Consider the following 17537-nt stretch of genomic DNA (forward strand, 5'->3'; position numbering starts at 1 on the left):
CCGACGTTATATTGTATTTATACTACGATAAGAATGATGTCGTGAAATATTATACATTCAGTCGCATTTCGGATTATTCTACGTTCTCTCTCTCTCTCGATCCTCGCGGTGCTACGTCAAGCATCAACAACGGACTATAGATGTCTCGCATAAATATAGTTGACGTAATTCAATCCTTTCTGTATCGCATAAATATTATACGTTGAAATTTATTCTATACATATATCCTTTTTTTATCCTCACCTCGTGTCGAAATCATATATTCTTCACGTCTGCTTATATCTCTTGCTCTCTCTCTCTCTCTCTCTCTGTATCGTTTCTTTAACACTACGAAAGGTAGCATTTTGAGGGGGGTCGGGTTATGGGATTAGATTCGGTAGATACGACTTTACCTATGATCCCCCCTTTATTTCTACGATTTCGATTTCCCATCGTTGTCGTAGCACCGAGGCCTTTTCGTCGGCCTTATCGATCGACGCGGTGACTCGCAGCGATTTCGGTAGCGATGCGCGGAGAACGTCATTGTCGCGGAATACAATCTGGAAATATGGATTCGGGATGCTGACTAGCGCGAATAACCGGCTGATCGCCCGCGGTTGAGCAACATTATCCGGTACGGTGGTGAATCGATCGGAAAATTGGATGTAACTGTTGCGCCGATATAAATGTTAAGAATTATTCTCTTCGTGCTTGTTCAACCGGAAATTCAGTCGAAAACGCATCGATTTGCTCTAACGTATCCAAGTGTCTTCCAATGTTTTTGCCTCCCTCGTATCTGCGTTAATCCTGAAATATTGTTATCGGTTTCGCGATAACTTTTTCCTTTCGTTTCTTCATGGGATATGAATTTTTTCACATGTTTAATGCCGCGTATTTAAGAATTAAATCGTACGAATTGTATAATTGAATAATGTATATCGTATCGTATCGTTGAACTCTTGAGATATTAAGATAGAGTCGATGAAAAATTAGGGCCAATAAGGTCCGAGGTAATAAAATCCTTTTCGCCTCCGCCCCGACGCTCTTTCTACTCGATAAAGAGAGGAATTCATTCTTCGTGAAACCGGTGTAAATCTTGCCCGGAATTCGTCGAGCGCCAAGGTACTCGAGATTCGTAAGAGAGGTCGGCGGGGGTTAGACGCTACCCGTTTCCCGATTCGATTCCCTTAGGATGTTCCTCGCGGCATGGTCTTTTCTCTGGTCGGTCGTTTCTGAGTTTCGTAAGAATGGAACTGAGTAATCGGCCGCAGCTATATATTCTGTTTCCGCGATCAACCGGTCTGTCTCTTTTATTCCGCATAATGAACCTCATTCAGCGAACGTAGAGATTATTAAAGATGCTTTATCCCCTTTATTTTTGAATGCTACGAGCAAGTATTTATCATTTGCGAGCGTTCTTTGCCCAACATAATTGCCGAGATAAAACTATTCGTAACAAGAGTCTGTTAGAACGGGGAGAGATTCTTCCCTCTCTTTATAAAGCTGCTTCTTTAGAAATTATTTATAAAGGAAATGTAGAAAGATTATGAAACATACGATATTATAGGAAATCAAGATAATATTTTTATACGATTCTCGCGCGATGCTGTCGCAGATGAGACGCGGTATTGATCGAGAGATCCAAATTTCTTGGCGGAGAGATCCGCAATGCTCGCCCTACGCGCGCGTCTCTGACCGCGTTTACGCGAAAGGGCAGAGGAAAGGGAGAACGAAAGGGAAGGGGGAGAATAAGAGCAGCCCTCGCGGCGGTATTTATCGGACGAATATGTGTGAATACTTTGCGAATCGAACAGTTTTGAATCGTCGATGCGAGCCGAATTAGCCCGAGCGTCCTCGAGCCTCGTGTAACGCGATCGATTCGAAATAAAGCAGAGGTTTCGCGCTGCCGACCTTCCGCCAACCTCTCTCCTCCCCTCCTCATCCCACGCATGCGAAAGATCCGCAGCTTCCCACGAGATTGGTGCATTGTCCCATATTTAATCAAGAGCTTCGCACCAGCTTTCGATGCCGAGCCCTGACGTCCATCCAAAGCGCCTAATCCAAAGCTGACATTACGCGCAAAGTGCTTTTGGGATGTTCGCAATTAGCCACGTGAGAGCTGCAATGGAGATACGAATTCGAGGACAAGATTATGCATAAAGAATGTTTTCCATTTCCAACAAGGGGATTTTTTTTTTTTTTTTTTTTTTTAAAGTATAAAAACGTATTAATCCTAAACTTTGCACGTTTATTAAATAACATTTCATATATATCCCGCATTTTATTCCAAACAAAAATATTTGTTTGTCTCGAAGTTATAATAGTTCAATTAGTAGGGTGTCTTAAAAAGAAATTGTAATTCGTGGCGAACATGATTCCAACCAGTCATCTGAAAATGAAAAAAACCAAAAAGATTTTTAATCTGTATAGTGTGGCTGTCGCGTGAAACAGAATTTTAAAAAATGTTAAAAGATAAAAAATGGCCATGTCTCCCTCCCCCCAAAAAAAAACATTTTTCACCAAAAAATCGTTTAGTTTCGTAAGCCGCGGAATTTGAATTTTGCAAATATCGATTTAATTCTAATTCACACAATAACCATACTCATATAGATGAAATATTTTTTTTTTTTTTTTTTTTTTTTTTAATTTCAGATGGCTATAACGGCCGGAATCATGTCCGCCATTTTTTTTTTAACATCCTGATTGAAATATTATAACTCCGAAAGGAACAAATATTTTTGTCTGAAAAAATTCAGGATACATTTGAAACGTGCAGAGTTTAGAATTATTGTTTTATACTTTTCTTTAAAAAAATTCCCAAAAATCACCTTCATTTTTCAAAGCGTCAAACTAGGAGAAGATCTTGAAAGGATTGAGTATTTATATTATAAATTATAAAACAAGTTTCTTCAATCATTTTCATGGAATGTTTTCGAGAAAGAGCATCTAGGTACATTGTAAACAAGATGAGATTAAAGATTCACTATTTCTGTCGAGATTTTTTTCTATTCACTCTCCTCTCTATGTGTGCTTTACGTTCGACAAACTTTTGACGACTTCCTGATTGTCGTAGGAGAGATCCTCGAGAAGATTCTTGACCTACCTCTCAAAGAAACTAGCAGAGAGATCGACGCAGGACCATTGTTGTTGTTGTTGGTTTTTTTTCTTCTTCTTTTTACCTCTTTGTACAACTCTTGGCGAGAGAGCGGATGTACTCTTTGACCTCTCAGCGGTTTTGAGCCGTCTCGTTTGTTCAAGGGCCGCCGTTGCTTCTTATTCTCGCCTCACCGCACCGGGGGCAAACTTTCCCCCGGGTATCTCGAAACCGCTTGTATGAATCGCGTCGACTGTAATTACGGTGCTAAAAGTACGCGCGTTGGATTCTTTTGGACAAAGTTACTCGTAACAGAGCTACTGTTGCTGTTTCCCCCCAGGACTATAAGCGCGAACGTTTGCTCTCATCTCACGATTCGCTGGATATATGTCGCTGAAACAACAACAATGTATTGCGCTACTTTATATAACTCCCGTTATATACTGCCTCTTTCCGTTGTGAAAATTTCCGGACAACTAGACGAAATAAGGCAATCATTCTTACTTGACGTCTTCAAGGTATGCAATAAAGTAGCTTGACAGATCGTTGTAATAAAAATAAATTACAATACTTGAAAATAAAATTTATGAGATCAAAATTGCTGCATCTGTATTAACTTTTGTATTAATTTATTTTAATAGCAAACGTAATCGTCGCGGATGTAATAAATAAATGACACTCATGATCCGATGGAGATAAATTAAAAGACTGCTTATTATTATTATTATTTTTTTTTTTTTCTATGTCATTTTCAGCTATAATCTTCCCTTATAAAATATTAGATATTAAAATATATAATTTAAGCTGCTAATTTTTCTTAATTTTTTTTTTATATTACATATTTTAACATATATATATAAAGCATTTGTAGTAATGTAAAATCTTTATTCCCATGAATATTGTGGCGTTGCAAGTTCTTTCCGTAGCGCGTGTCGTTAACATGGGACTCTACACGAGATGGTAAGAGTGTTCTCAGAGGGAACTATACCGGATGTTGGTAGTCTGAAATCTTTGAATGGAATCATTCATAAACGCGCTTGTAGATTCATTCTAACAGTGGTTACGAAACTATTAATTGACAACCGCTAGATGGCGTCTCTGATCTTTTTACGCATCTATGATGCAAAGAATGTATGATACGAAAGTATGCGTCCCTCTCTCTCTCTCTCTCTCTCTCTTTTCCTCCGGCCAGTTTGTCGAATAGAATTTCATATCGAGATTAAAGATCCGATGCGGCATTTCAAAGGTTTATGTATATGCGTGCGTAAGCTACCGATGAGGCGTCGCCTCTTTGTATCGTGAGTTTAAAGTCTTGTTAAAAAAAAAAAAAAAAAAAAAAAAAAAAAATTAGTATTCGATAAGCCAAACAAAAATGGCCGCAACCGTTTGGGTGCTAAGTAACATTTGCTCAAATAGTCTCGCGTTGTAGGTATATCCGGTCTACGTATATGGCTCGATCGCTCAAAGCAGCAAGAATATTTCTGATCGCGATGGAAACGATCAATCATTACGCGATGATTATACGTAATGATCACCTGCCATGCATATATCCTAAGAATATTCAATGTCAAGGCTCTTAAAGTAGGCGGTTCCCATTCGATATGAATATCATCAATATTGTGCACGCGATAAATAAATGAGAGTTAACGTTCCGCGCTTTTTAATTACACTGTAACTCGTGAGATAGAATTCCATTGCATAACAATTAATTGTAAACAAATTTATTAGATTGTTCTCGACAGGTTATTCTTGTGTGTGTATGTGTGTGTATTTAAAAATGATTTATCATGTACGTGAACATGGAGCGTGTGACGTATGTCGTGGCATTAAATGAAAATTAAATGAATCTTCGGAGGAAAGAAGAAATCATTTATATTTTGCCTTAACCGTTGCTATTGACCATGTCGGAGAAATGGAACCAATAGCGATGCGCGTCTGCTTTCGCGGCGGATCTTAGTCGCACCCATCTGGCACCCATAAATCAATTAATTTTAGTTCGATATACGCGCGCCAGGCGACTAATTTAAATTCTTTCGGGAGTCTCTGATCGGGATGATCGCGAGGACGCGAGGGGGCCGATGGTAGCAGGCTGAAAGCTGGTCCATCCGATGTCGAGCGGCGCTTAACCGATCGGTGACTTACGGAGCCTTGGGAGAAGCGTGCTCGAGGCCGCAAAAGAGAGGGAGGTTGGGATGGCGAGTCCGGGGTAGAGGGAAAGCAGCAGACGCCACCTTAAGTATTTCTGATCGAATTCCAAATGGCTGGTTCGTCGTCCGGTCGGTCGGCCGGGAAGAATTCGAACCATGACGAGCAAATGGACGAGACTCGCGTTCGTCGGACGATAGAAAGGGCGCAAGGGGAGGAAGGAAAGAGACGGAGAGTAGGAGAGGAGGCGAAATAAGCGTTGGTGAAAAGGCCGCGACGCAAAAAGCCGATTGTGAATATATAGCGCTAACCAATCGTGGATCGATGAACTCTTGGAATTCGAAACGTCACTTTTCATCTCTTCGTTAACGTTTAGCAGAAAAATCTCGAAAAACTGTAAATTCTTTCTTTTATTCAAAAATAGCCGATGAAATAATCCATTGCACTAATCAATCGAATGATAAAATAGTATCTTAAAAGTCAAATAATATATTGGTAAAAGAATTAAAAATATTTTCTAGTCACTGATTTTTTATCACCGATGGTATCACGATTCGTCGTGTACACGGAATAAATTTTTTACAACATAAAACTTTTACGAGATAATGATTTAATATTTAAGATTTAAGATTATTTAGAATAGAAGCGGCCGTGTTTAACGTCTTATCACAGAGATCGCATTTCTGATGTGTTTCTTCGTCCTATCTGTCGATTGGTGGATCAAATATTCTATCGCTGTTTAAATTTGACGTAAACATTCGTTGTCCCTTCGTGATCGGAGTCATGTTACATTTGCGGGTCAAAGAGTGGCAATTCATTCGCGTCGCACTCTAGCTGGCATTATTTAAATTCGATATAAATTCAGGTCCATAAGGCGTTGACTTGTAATCGTTAATAATATTAATGACAGCGTGTTGGAACGATGTCGCGTTCGGTATCGACACCCTCGTAACGACACGTAACATTCCCCTTTGTTCGTTGCGCACAACTTTTGTCGTGCCATCCGAGAGGGATTCATTTTGCATAGGATGCAGCGGCGCGAGAAGCGCGAATGGGAATTATGAAAAAGATGACGCGCAGCAACGCGGTTGTACCCGATATTAATGACAGAGGCGCGTGTATCGTTCGATACGAAAAATAAATATTTTTTTTATTTTAACATTTATATTTAATAAAATTCAACGATTATTTGCGATTAACGAGAAGACGAACTGTTTCGTATCGGAAGGAGGAACCAGAGTAGCCATTTTGTGTCCCATTGGCTTGTAATAACCGCCATCAAGCGCGCATCGCGTGCAACCTAATGAGAGTAATCACTTAATAAAGGCGGCACGGCATCGCGTGACGCTCTACGCGCGAGCATAACCGAGAATCAATATTTGATTTTGAGGTTTCGCCGGCACACGCGTTCTTCCTTTCGTCTTGCTTTTATTTCTCTCTTTGCGCACTATTGGACGAAGGAAGAAGGAACCGGTACTTTTACATATTATTACCTAGACGGCATTCTATGGGAATAATGATTATTTCATTGTTCACCGAATAAAACCGATTGTTCTTCCCTTTCTTCTGAAACGCATGCGATCGCGCAACATAAATAAATAAATAAATAAATCGTAAAGAATACAATTGTCATAAATTTTTGAACCCTTGAAGCGCAAAAATGACTCATATAGATTACAAGTAATTTTTGTTAGTTGTAGTTTTCGTACTTTTTTTTAAAACTTTGATACCGTAATCTTATAAATCAAGCTTGATGGACGAAAGCAATGTGTCAAAATTATACTTGTTTGTTTCATTCTTGAAACGCTCGACAACCCGTTATCTCTCGTGAATTCGGATCGCTCCGACTTTTTCCAGTTTCGCGTCCTGGCGATCGGACTCTGTTATTCGCGCGCGGTTTTTATTATTATCCGGTAACGATCAGTTGCCACATGGTGAAATTAGCACATCGTGGCGTCATCGGTCACCCGTTTTGACACACGGAAAATAAATAGTCGATCTGATTCGGCGTGCGGAGTAAGCGAGATAGGAGGGAGATGGAGAAAAAAGAGGTAACAGAACTCGCGCGCCTTTTCTCTCGTCACGTCCATCTCCCTCGTCGCAATCGTCAAGCTCTGCGAACGTGATCCGTGATACGTGTAACGACGAGTGTCCCGTGAAAATCCGAATGGCGCGACGCGCGGACCGCGCGGTGCGAATTTTCCACGCATGATCGCGCCTCTCCATCCATCAAATTCGGCGACGCTCAAGGAAACGGCGAGAGCAGCGTCGGTCGAATTGGTTTCGAGTGGATGCGATCGAGTCCAGAAATCCATTTGTCATCTCGTGCGCGCAGGGGCCCGAGACGCGATCGTTTCGCTTCCGAGAGGAGAGACCGGGCTTTTTTTTTTTTTTTTTTTTTTTTTTTTTTTTAACGAAAAAGGTCGCGAGACCCTCGGCTACGACGAATCTTACGTTTTTTTCTCGGGCCTTAATCAACGATTTTTTTTCCCCATGGAATTGATGAGAACGTGGAAACGACGAGCGACGATTCATCAAGGATATTTCGACACTTGTGGAAAAGTATTAAGAATTTTTCCAAGTGAAATAAAAATTCGCAAGAACGCTAACATAATTCGAATATACGATATAACATACAACATAAATTTATTTTTTCCATTTTTTTCTTTAATCAATACTGTTATGAATCAAGGAATTATGTAATATTAACGGAAATGTGTTGCGCGGTTGGAAAGCAAGGGATAAACGTGGCCACGAACAATGGTAGGAAAGAGTTGGTACGGGAAAAAGGGGGTCCCGGACGGAGAACGGGTACCAGGTGAAAATCAAATTTTCATCCAACCGGTCCGTACAAAATTTTAATTTGACGTCTGAAACTGACGACTGAAGGGGTAAAAGTACGCGAAGGGGTGATTATTTCACCCCTTGGGAAAAGATTTTTACGTATAATGCGCGTATATATTCGAGACAACGTGCGTCGCGGGCGAAAGGGTGAGGCCTTTACCGCGGCGCAGAGGGGTGAAATCGTAGAAAATGATAAACAGGATGAATCTTATTCAAATAGAGAGACAAGATCCTGGATTTAAGCGGGGAACCCCGGGTGTCTGCCTTCTGAACCGCGGGATATACCTGAGTCCTGGGAAAAAGGCACGGGACTTTCAACTTTTCTAGCGTTTTTTTACGAAGCATCAAGGGGTCAAATAAAATGGTAGGATTTAAATAAAGGAGAGTATTCTATCGCGCTAAAAGGTCTATCCGTTGTCTCTCTCTTGCGACAAAAAGAAACGGAATGGATAGCGTACAATGCAATAAAATGGCTAAATATTCGTTATTTTTATGAATCGCAAAGTTTTTTTATAACATATCATATATTATAGAATAATAATAATTATTAAAAATAAAAGTAAAATTTCCATTCTGCATTTTTGCGTACGACATTAATTGTTTCGTGAACATTTTAAAATAAATTATTTTCAATATCATTATTATTAAAATAATATTGGAAAATCTTGCGCAAATGCATGAAAGAGCATTTGGACAATTGTCGCAATCCCCGAGATTCTTTGTCGTCGATATAAATTTGATCGACAATACCAACGCGAAACAGGACATCGACGCAGGATCAACGTCTGCTCGCAGACAGTATCAAGATGTAGCGTCAAACTCGATCAAAAGCTGCAAACTCGTAAACCAAACTCTGACCCGAGATAGAGCTCAAAGGCACGAAAGCGGGGGAAGGAGAAACAGATATATATATATATATATATAGAGAGAGAGAGAGAGGGAGTTAGTCAAAGAAGGAGAAAAATCACGTCAGCCGCGAAGGAGAGAAAGACGGGTGACTGTGACGCAATCCGAAAATCTCTAGAGAAAATACAGCTGGTAGTTTTTGATAGTCAGGTAACGGCGAGAGGTTCCGTCATTCTGGAAGAAGTTGGCATCGCGGGAGGAAGAATGAAGAATAAGCGAGCGGAGGGTGGGGAATAAAAAAGGGGGGAGAGCACGAGATGTCATCTTGCACAATTTTTCTTTTTTTTTTTTTTCTAGTTGTAATCGCAGAGATCGCTCGCCATTCAAGGGGTTGCGCGTCGCTTCTGAAAGGGTTCTCGCTTCTGGAAGGGTACGATATATCCCTTCCTTTTCGCCCGTTGGTTCGCCCGCTCTCGCCCCTTCCTTCCACGACGCTGCTACCTGCCCAACTGTTTTCGATTCTCGGGTTACTAAAGACGCGGAAATTCAGAAATCGCGAAGGGCCCGGGGACCAGAAGAGCTAGACGAGAGAGAGAGAGAGAGAGAGAGAGAGAGATAGACCCTTTTCGTGTAGGGTTGCGTAGAGATCGTGAATGGTCCCGCGTAGCCGAGCCACCTCCTTGCTCTTCCTCGCGACGGTCCTTCTCCATCCAGGGACCCTTCGTCCCGCGTGTTTCGGCTCTTCTCTCCTCTTTCACGGATATACCCGGGGTCCTTAACCCCTTTCTTCTGTCAGCTGCCGCGCGCGCAACAGCTGTACACCCTGCCGCGATCTTGAAACCTGTGTTTCTAAGCGCGATCGTGCGTGGGTATATAACCGTTGTCGTTCTCGCAGCGTATCGTGTCACTGATACCGGTATTTGCGTCGATAATGTTCTCTTTTCAAAAGACGCACTTCGCTTCACACAATCTCGATCTTTGTAGAAACGCCGTTCATTAACATCGCTCGGTAACGAATTAAGATTCTTATTTTGTGTACGTTTTACTTTTTATTCGAGATAATAATTTTAAATTATTTTATTTACGATCGATTTAAGACGGGAGTATTTACTTGTTTAGAACGTACGGTGAGCGTATGGTGACTTGCTCCATTAACGAAAGTAACTAACTTCATTGGAAGATTCATGTATCTACTTTAAGATGTATCTATTGTACTTTAAATGGATCGCACGAATGCTCTGATAGAGAGATGTAGCCGATAATGCTAACGGGGGCGGGGGGGGGGGGGATTCTACAATATTTTCTACGTCGTACCAAATCAATTTAATTCTTTTCGACAAGTCAATTAAAAGATGGGAACATCTTGTCTGTCTCCAGAGATCATACATTTCGATGTACAATCGCTTATATATAATATTCGTTTTTTTTTGTTTTTTTTTCTAAAGATGTAACATTTTTCCTGATCATCTTCTGAATGATTTTTAATAAAATTCCATAAAATACAGTCGTCGCGCGAAAAATGATATATTCTTGCGCATTGTGAGAAAAAAGAACTTGGGATTCTTCTATCGTTGTATCAATACTAAAGCATCCTGCGTATAAACATTTCGCGTCTCTGCTTCCATCGTGGCTGAAAAATCTCGAGTCACGGCTGTACGCCTCCACGACGATCTCCCGTCCAAAACGTGACTCGCGTGAAATTCTTAAGATCTTACAACGCGCGACAAAAAAATCCTGTTTCGGGGATCGTCGATCGGCTTAGCGTCGTCTATGGAGCGAGCGGGCGTGAAAGGAACTGCTTTCAAAGGAGGAGTCATCGTAAAAATAGATTCGGATAATAGAAAGTACCGAATGCGTACGCGTGTCAGATTGAAGGGGGAATAAAGTACGAATCATGTAAGAATTCATAAGCGATACGAGTCGCATAAAACGTCGTACCGTGAGACGGGATAAGATTACGCCAACGCGAATAGCTTCGCAACGAAGGTAACTTTCGAAAGAGAAAAAGGGGGAAATTTCGTGCACGATAAAAATTGATTTATAATTTTAAAAATAATTCTTTTCTCATTCTGCGGGCAATCTTATTTTACAGCACCTTTTAAGTCCCGATAATTTTTTTTTTTTTTTTTTTTCCCCTCAATACGATGAAGTCATTCTCTCATAGGAGGCGATTTGTCATAGTGTCAGTGCGCGCCGCAGTGTATGCTAAAAACATTTTTATCCTCGTAATTCCCGGAGGCTTTTGGAGAGCAAAACCCGCCCGATGAGATAGCGTCTCCTTGAGAAACAGCAGACTTCGAAGATCCCGTACCCTCCACTACATCTCTTCGGCCATTCTCGAAACACAAACGCGCACATGGCCCCTCATTCGGGAGATTTGACTCAGTACAGTTCAACTTATCGAGCGTCCCGTAATTTTAGAATTACAAATATGCTGATTACAGTTCATTGAACCTCCCTACATTTTTTTAGAAAGAAATTTATACAAGAGCAAACATGAGATATATTTCTTATATCTGTCATTTTTCGTATAGTAAATAACAATGGGATTTATTTTTTATATAAACTACTTCTTTTTAACTTTCTTTCAAAACAAGTAAAATCTTGAAAGTAGTTTGCAACATATGTTTTCATTGCAATTGTATAATTTGACGTTTGTATATTTTAGCATGTTTATATCATTCATCTTAGTGGTTATTAATCGTCGAGCCCTATAAGTCAAGAAGAATCGTCGAAAGCCAAGTAAATTAAGAGTCAAGAGTGGAGAGAGAGAGAGACATAACTTTCTCGCCTGGTTCACACGAACACTGGCAAACCTAAGAGGGTGTTTTTTCCGACAACTTTTTCATTCACGCGCTGTCTCCCTTAGAAAGGCGCGATCGTGCGCGTTTACAGGTTGCGGGAAGTAGGGTAATTTTGAAGAGCGGATTGCGAGGCGACCCTCGTAATTTAATGCACAAGTTGCACTCGTAACATTTAAGAGCGAGCTCCTCGCTTCCGCTCGTCGAGCGGAGAAGATTCGGTTTCGGTAATTTGCGCCGGAACTTCCGCGATCCGGGCAAATGTGATCCCCCTCCTTGTACGATCAGCGACGAACGAAAAAAAAAAAAAAAAAAAGGAAACACCGGTGGTAAATCCTCGATTCGAGTAAATCTTAGGGCGCCTTAACGATTCGCGCGACGATTAATCATCCTCGCTTTTATATACACCAACGTGCACCGATCAACCGATATTTCTCATCGTCTCTCTTTCGGGATCTATTCGTTTTTTTTTCCAGATTCCTCGATAATTTTTTCTTACCTCCTCGCAGCCTCCTCTCGTGCTCGCGAGATTCGCCAGCCGGCACCGGGAAGGGGTTTCTGTCGGTCGAATCCATCGATCAGCCAATACCGGTAAAGGAGTTTCACGACGGCGTGAAAATCTTAATGATCGAACGGTATGAGAATCTCTTTAATAGTTTCTTTTTTTTCATTTTCGTTTCGAAAGGCGGGCTGGATCTATAATATTTTCCCGAAGTAGCAGACGTTAAAGCAGGTGTTCTACGCGACAAGTCAGTTGCTCCAAAAAGACTCGTCTTTTTCCTAAATTTTTAAATTAATTTATTAATATGAAAAAATATGTCGTACGATCTTTTGAAAATTTCGATTATTTGACACTTAAACTTTTTCTTTTATACATGTGCGCTATAGTACTTGGGCAAATTCAAGTTGGCGGATAGTAACCCGATGCGCTCTGCGTCTTTCTTCAAAATCTGATATTCTTTCTTCCTTTCTTCCTAGAAACGATTATTAATTTATACGATTAATTAACTCGAAAATTCACAATAATAAAATATATTTTGTCATTTATTTTAATTAGAAAAATATTTTCTAGCAGCGAAGAAAGAATTTTCCATATGGCTGTAATATGTATCTTGTAAGTCCAACGCGATTTAATTTTAGATTTAATCTGTCAAATATAGTTTTGCTAAGATTTTTATTACCGAAGCAGATGCAATTTTATTCCAGTAAAACGCAATTTAAATTTTCACATATGCGTGTACATATGCGGTAGGTATATTTTCCCGAATCCCTAAGTTTTTCTTTTACTTTTGATCTCAATGTTCAATCTAATATCTACTTTGATATTTTTTAGCAAGCGATCAGATCATTCTATTTTAAAATTATTTAATCTATTGTTTTTGTTGAAAGTTCCCCCTTTAAACTTCTAAATGGCAAAAAGGTTTGTTTACTGCTTATTTAAGGTATAATTAATACAAAATAATTCCTTATAAATGAAACCTATCAAAATTTTCTAGCATCCATAGATGTGAAAAAATAGAGATTGAAAATAGGAGGAAAATTGCGACTCGAATTAATTCTATCATTGTAAATATCCATTGTTCTATTTACTTAAATATTTCAATCGGGCCATATTTGATCCCGCCGTAGATTCATAGAAATTTAGTTTACCAAATATATACGTACGATGTTAATCGAGTTGCTATAAAGCGTTACCTGATGTCGCGCTAAATGACATGCCTGTCTCATATTTCTTGTACGCGCGCACCCTCCGAGAAACGGCGGAAAAAGTATCGGGGCTACACCGCGACGAGGAAAGAACTTTTTATCGCGCCGGAAGTCCTGCTGATCCAACTAACTCTCGAAGGACGACAATCCGTCCGTAACCCTTCTTAAATCTTTTTTCTTCTCTCAAATACGTCCCACATTGTCGTGGGAACATCGGGGAAAGGCGCGAGTGCGAGCGTTTTAGGCGAGGGACGCGGCGACGCGAACCACTGCTATATTTAAATTTCTGACGAGGAAAGCCAGAAATGATAAAAGTAGACGCCTCGTGGCACGCAGGATGACAGGCATATCCTATCGTTTTTTACCTTGTAATTGCTCTCCAACTAAAAGACTTCGGGCCGTTAATTAGAATTAATCGGAATAATTAATAGTAATAATAAAAAGAGAAAAGAAAAAATAGCGATCAATAACATCCATCGATAAGTTAAAGAGTGATATAATAAAGATTTTATAGACAATCGGCGACGATCTTTATCTAGTATTTGTTTAATCGAACGCAAATTAGACGATCATATTTTTTCGAGAATGGATTGTAAGCGAGGAGGGAGGGAAAGATATTTGCGCCGATCACATAGAACGATAAAGAGCGCTGGTATTTTTTTTTTGTGGGTCGATTTCACGATTAGAGAAAGCTTGAAATCTGATAAGATAAAAAAAAAAATATGTGAAAAGTAATGGAAATTCTGGTATTTCGCATTGTAATCGGTCTTCGGACAGTCGAGAAATCGGCCTTTGCCATTTTATCCAACGAACGATTCGTCAAATGTGTCTAGCGAAGAAAGTGCGCGCGTATTAAGAGTGAAATGTATGAAAAATACTTGTTTAATATTTCTTACGTATTCAGTTAATAAATCGAAGATCTAAGTGAAGAGTATTTAGAATCGTGATAAAAAAAAAATAGCGATAAGGATCCCGCGAGAGAAATCGATCGATCGGATGGCGCGACGAGAATAATCGAAGCACCGATCTATCTATCGCGTATCCTGCGCGAGGACCTTGGGGAGAGCCACAGCTGCATCCTTGCATCCGTTCCGTAGGAAGGTGAGGAACATACAGATATAATATAATATGATATAACAGGTCGTACCCCATCGTAGCTTCGTGCGAATCGCGCAATCTTGATCCGCGGATACTCGCATAGATTTCTCTGCATATTGCCAACTGCGCATCGATAAAAGATCATCGCGTTGTTGTTTTCTTATTTTCACGCTTTCTTTTCGCATCTCCTCTCGTAATCATTTCGAAATAAACCCCTCTTTCCCAGTTTGACGTTTTTTCCGAATATTTCTTTGTACAATTTCAATGAAAATAAATTTCGCGATTCAATATTTTCTCGTGGGCTTATCGCGTGTTTTTCGTCAAAAATAATATTGTAATATTTACTTGGAGATTAAAAAGCTGAATAATCATATCGAGTAATATCGCATCTACTATAAATAAATTTATCAATAATAATGGACCTTATCGTGATTATTTGTACGTTTCGATCGCACTGTGTTAGAAATTCACGATCGATCCGAAGATAAAGGGGTTACACGACCGAGGTTGACCGCCACTGCGAGTATTCAGCGATTCAGGGTCTGTTGGGCCCTTCTACGATAATTACACGGTACGAGCTGCGAGTCGGCCCAGGAATATATATATGTTCGATCGGCCGGTTTTTGAATTATTTGAAAAGAGACAGACCCTGGTATAACCGCGATATTATGGTATCGCGATTCCTCCTCCTCCTCCTCCTCCTCCTCCTCCTCGGACCTTCGATCCCTTTTCTTCTTTCTCTCTCCATTTTGTTTTTTTCTTTCTCATTTTAACGGACCGTCTCTCCTTTCTTTCCTCCCTTTTGTTTCGTTGGACGGGTTAGAAAATCGCCAATAGACGCACAATTCAGAGAAAAACCTGGTTCCTATAATCATTCTTCGGATTAAAAAAATTAGAAAGAATAGAAAGACGAATCGGATAGAAATCTATAAAAGACCGATCATATTCTCGCATTGTTGTAGATGATGCGGCAATTTGATAGAGAGAGATGTAGTAGATGCTACAAGTACATGACCCAGTCATGCTGGGCCGATTAGATTAGATTGCTCCTATGCTCCGATATCGAATGAAAATAAAATGTCGCAAGCCTCTATATATCGTCTAGTCGATATATTTTTGTAATGTTTACTACTTGAAAACGGCAGAGAGTGATAACGAGATTAGAATCTACGAATCAATTTATACGCGTAAACGTACGTATCGATATTATCGCGATTGTTACCAGCTTTCCATTTCTGTTATCATTTATATTTGTCTTAGAGAGAGAAAGAGAGGCATGATAAAATTTTATGACAATATTCTATTTATAAGAACGTTAAGATGTCATATATGATTATGCTTGCTCTAACCATAGATCGGGGGTCGTCTTTTATTTCTTGTTTGTAGATATTTTCGATTCGTGCAAAGAATTAAACGTAAAATAGCTCTCTCTCTCTCTCTCTCTCTCTCTCTCTCAATTTTCACGCCACTGGCCAAAAAAAGCAGCGACCACGTCGTAATTCCTTTTGCCGAGATATAATCGGATATAATCCGAAATATATACGTACGGTCCTTTGGCTCGCAATTAGCTAATCTCCGATCTCGATGATCGGGGAAGACCGAAATGCGATTTCGGGCCGCGATCGTGCGTTATTACGTGCCTGAGAAAAAACAATAGCTGCGAAACGAAACTACTACATCCGCTCTCGCGGTTGCGGATGTTATAATTTTGAACTGGTCATAATTTTCTGCTGCCGAAGGGTGGCCGGTACCGTCCGGCTTTACGAACGCGGTACAAAGAAACATATGCGGGGGTACGATCGGTATATAGACGTATCTAAAGTCGCTTGTAGAGCCCGCCTCGAACGAATCCAATATACGCGAAGTCTCATTGAAACATTAAACATGATATTTATGCATAAAAATTATAGTTACGATAATCATTTTAGCGTTCAATTTTAATTTATTCAATTCTCGAATTTCTCGCGTATACAATATTTTTTACCTATTCTTTCATATTTAATTTTATCTGCGATAAAAATTTACCACCTAGATAATGAAATCTTTATCACACATATCGAGAACACGCAAGAAATACAGATATCTGAAAAAAAAAAAAAAATGTAGTCTATCAATTAAATTATATTATTCTGGCCGTTTCGCAGAGATTCTTCATCGAACGTGGGCGCGCTCGTGCTTCCTTTGCGTCGCAGAAAAAAATAAAAATACTCCGAAGATAGACGCTCGCATACGGATAATGAAACGAGAGAAGGAACGTAATAAACGAGCGATAGAATGAGAGGGAAAGAGAGAGAGAGAGAGGGAGAGAGAGAGAGAGGCAACAGTTCGCGAGAGGGCAGGGACGAGAATCGGCATTGGCAAAAGGCATAGGGGGTAAAGGCACCGGGGCGGCGAAGATCGCAACAAATGACTGTGTTTAAACTTGAACGTGACAAAATTTAAAAATCTCGCCTGCGGCCCGCGCGAGATACAGGGCTAAGGCCCGGCGTGCCTCCAGGATCGGGATCTACACGGTGGAGAGGAGGACAAAGCGGAAAGAGGACATCGGCCCGGGGTGGCGGAGGATAAAGGTCCATCTTGATCTCATTTTCTCTCTCTCTCTCTCTCACTATCGAACGCGCGCGCGTTTGTCCTTCTCGCCCGTGCTCTTTTTCCTTTCCGCGCTCGCGTTTTGCTATGCTCTCTTCGCTCTTGTCCCGGCGCGCGCGTTTGCGCCGCGATACGAATTGTTTTGCTCTCGTTTACGCGAAATTGGGCTGTAATTGCGTGCGCGCGAGACGGCGCGACCGGCGCGAGAGACGGGACGGGTCCCGGGATGGGACGGGCAAAAGGGGGACCGGTCCAAAGCGCATTTTACAAATGTCGAGGCTGCGTTTAAAGCTATCCTCTTCCATTTCTGGCCCGTGTTCGTGCCGCACGGGGAAATATTTCGACCGTGTCGATGCATAGCTAACGCTTCGCCGTACAAATCGCTCTCGCGCCATAATTACGGCGCGAAAGGGACTTTCGAGAGAATACGCGAT

The 17537-nt window shown here is 40.7% G+C and overlaps 1 protein-coding gene across 1 annotated transcript in view; it reads left to right on the plus strand.

The window, feature by feature from the left end:
- The window catches only part of LOC138942404 (zinc finger protein castor homolog 1), a 174561-nt gene that overhangs the window by 21922 nt on the left and 135102 nt on the right, over positions 1-17537 (plus strand). The window lies entirely within an intron of this gene.

The sequence above is a fragment of the Polyergus mexicanus genome, unplaced genomic scaffold (genome assembly GCF_030449975.1).
Source record: "Polyergus mexicanus isolate NDT 795.1 unplaced genomic scaffold, iyPolMexi1.0 SCAF_22, whole genome shotgun sequence".
Classification (NCBI taxonomy): domain Eukaryota; kingdom Metazoa; phylum Arthropoda; class Insecta; order Hymenoptera; family Formicidae; genus Polyergus; species Polyergus mexicanus.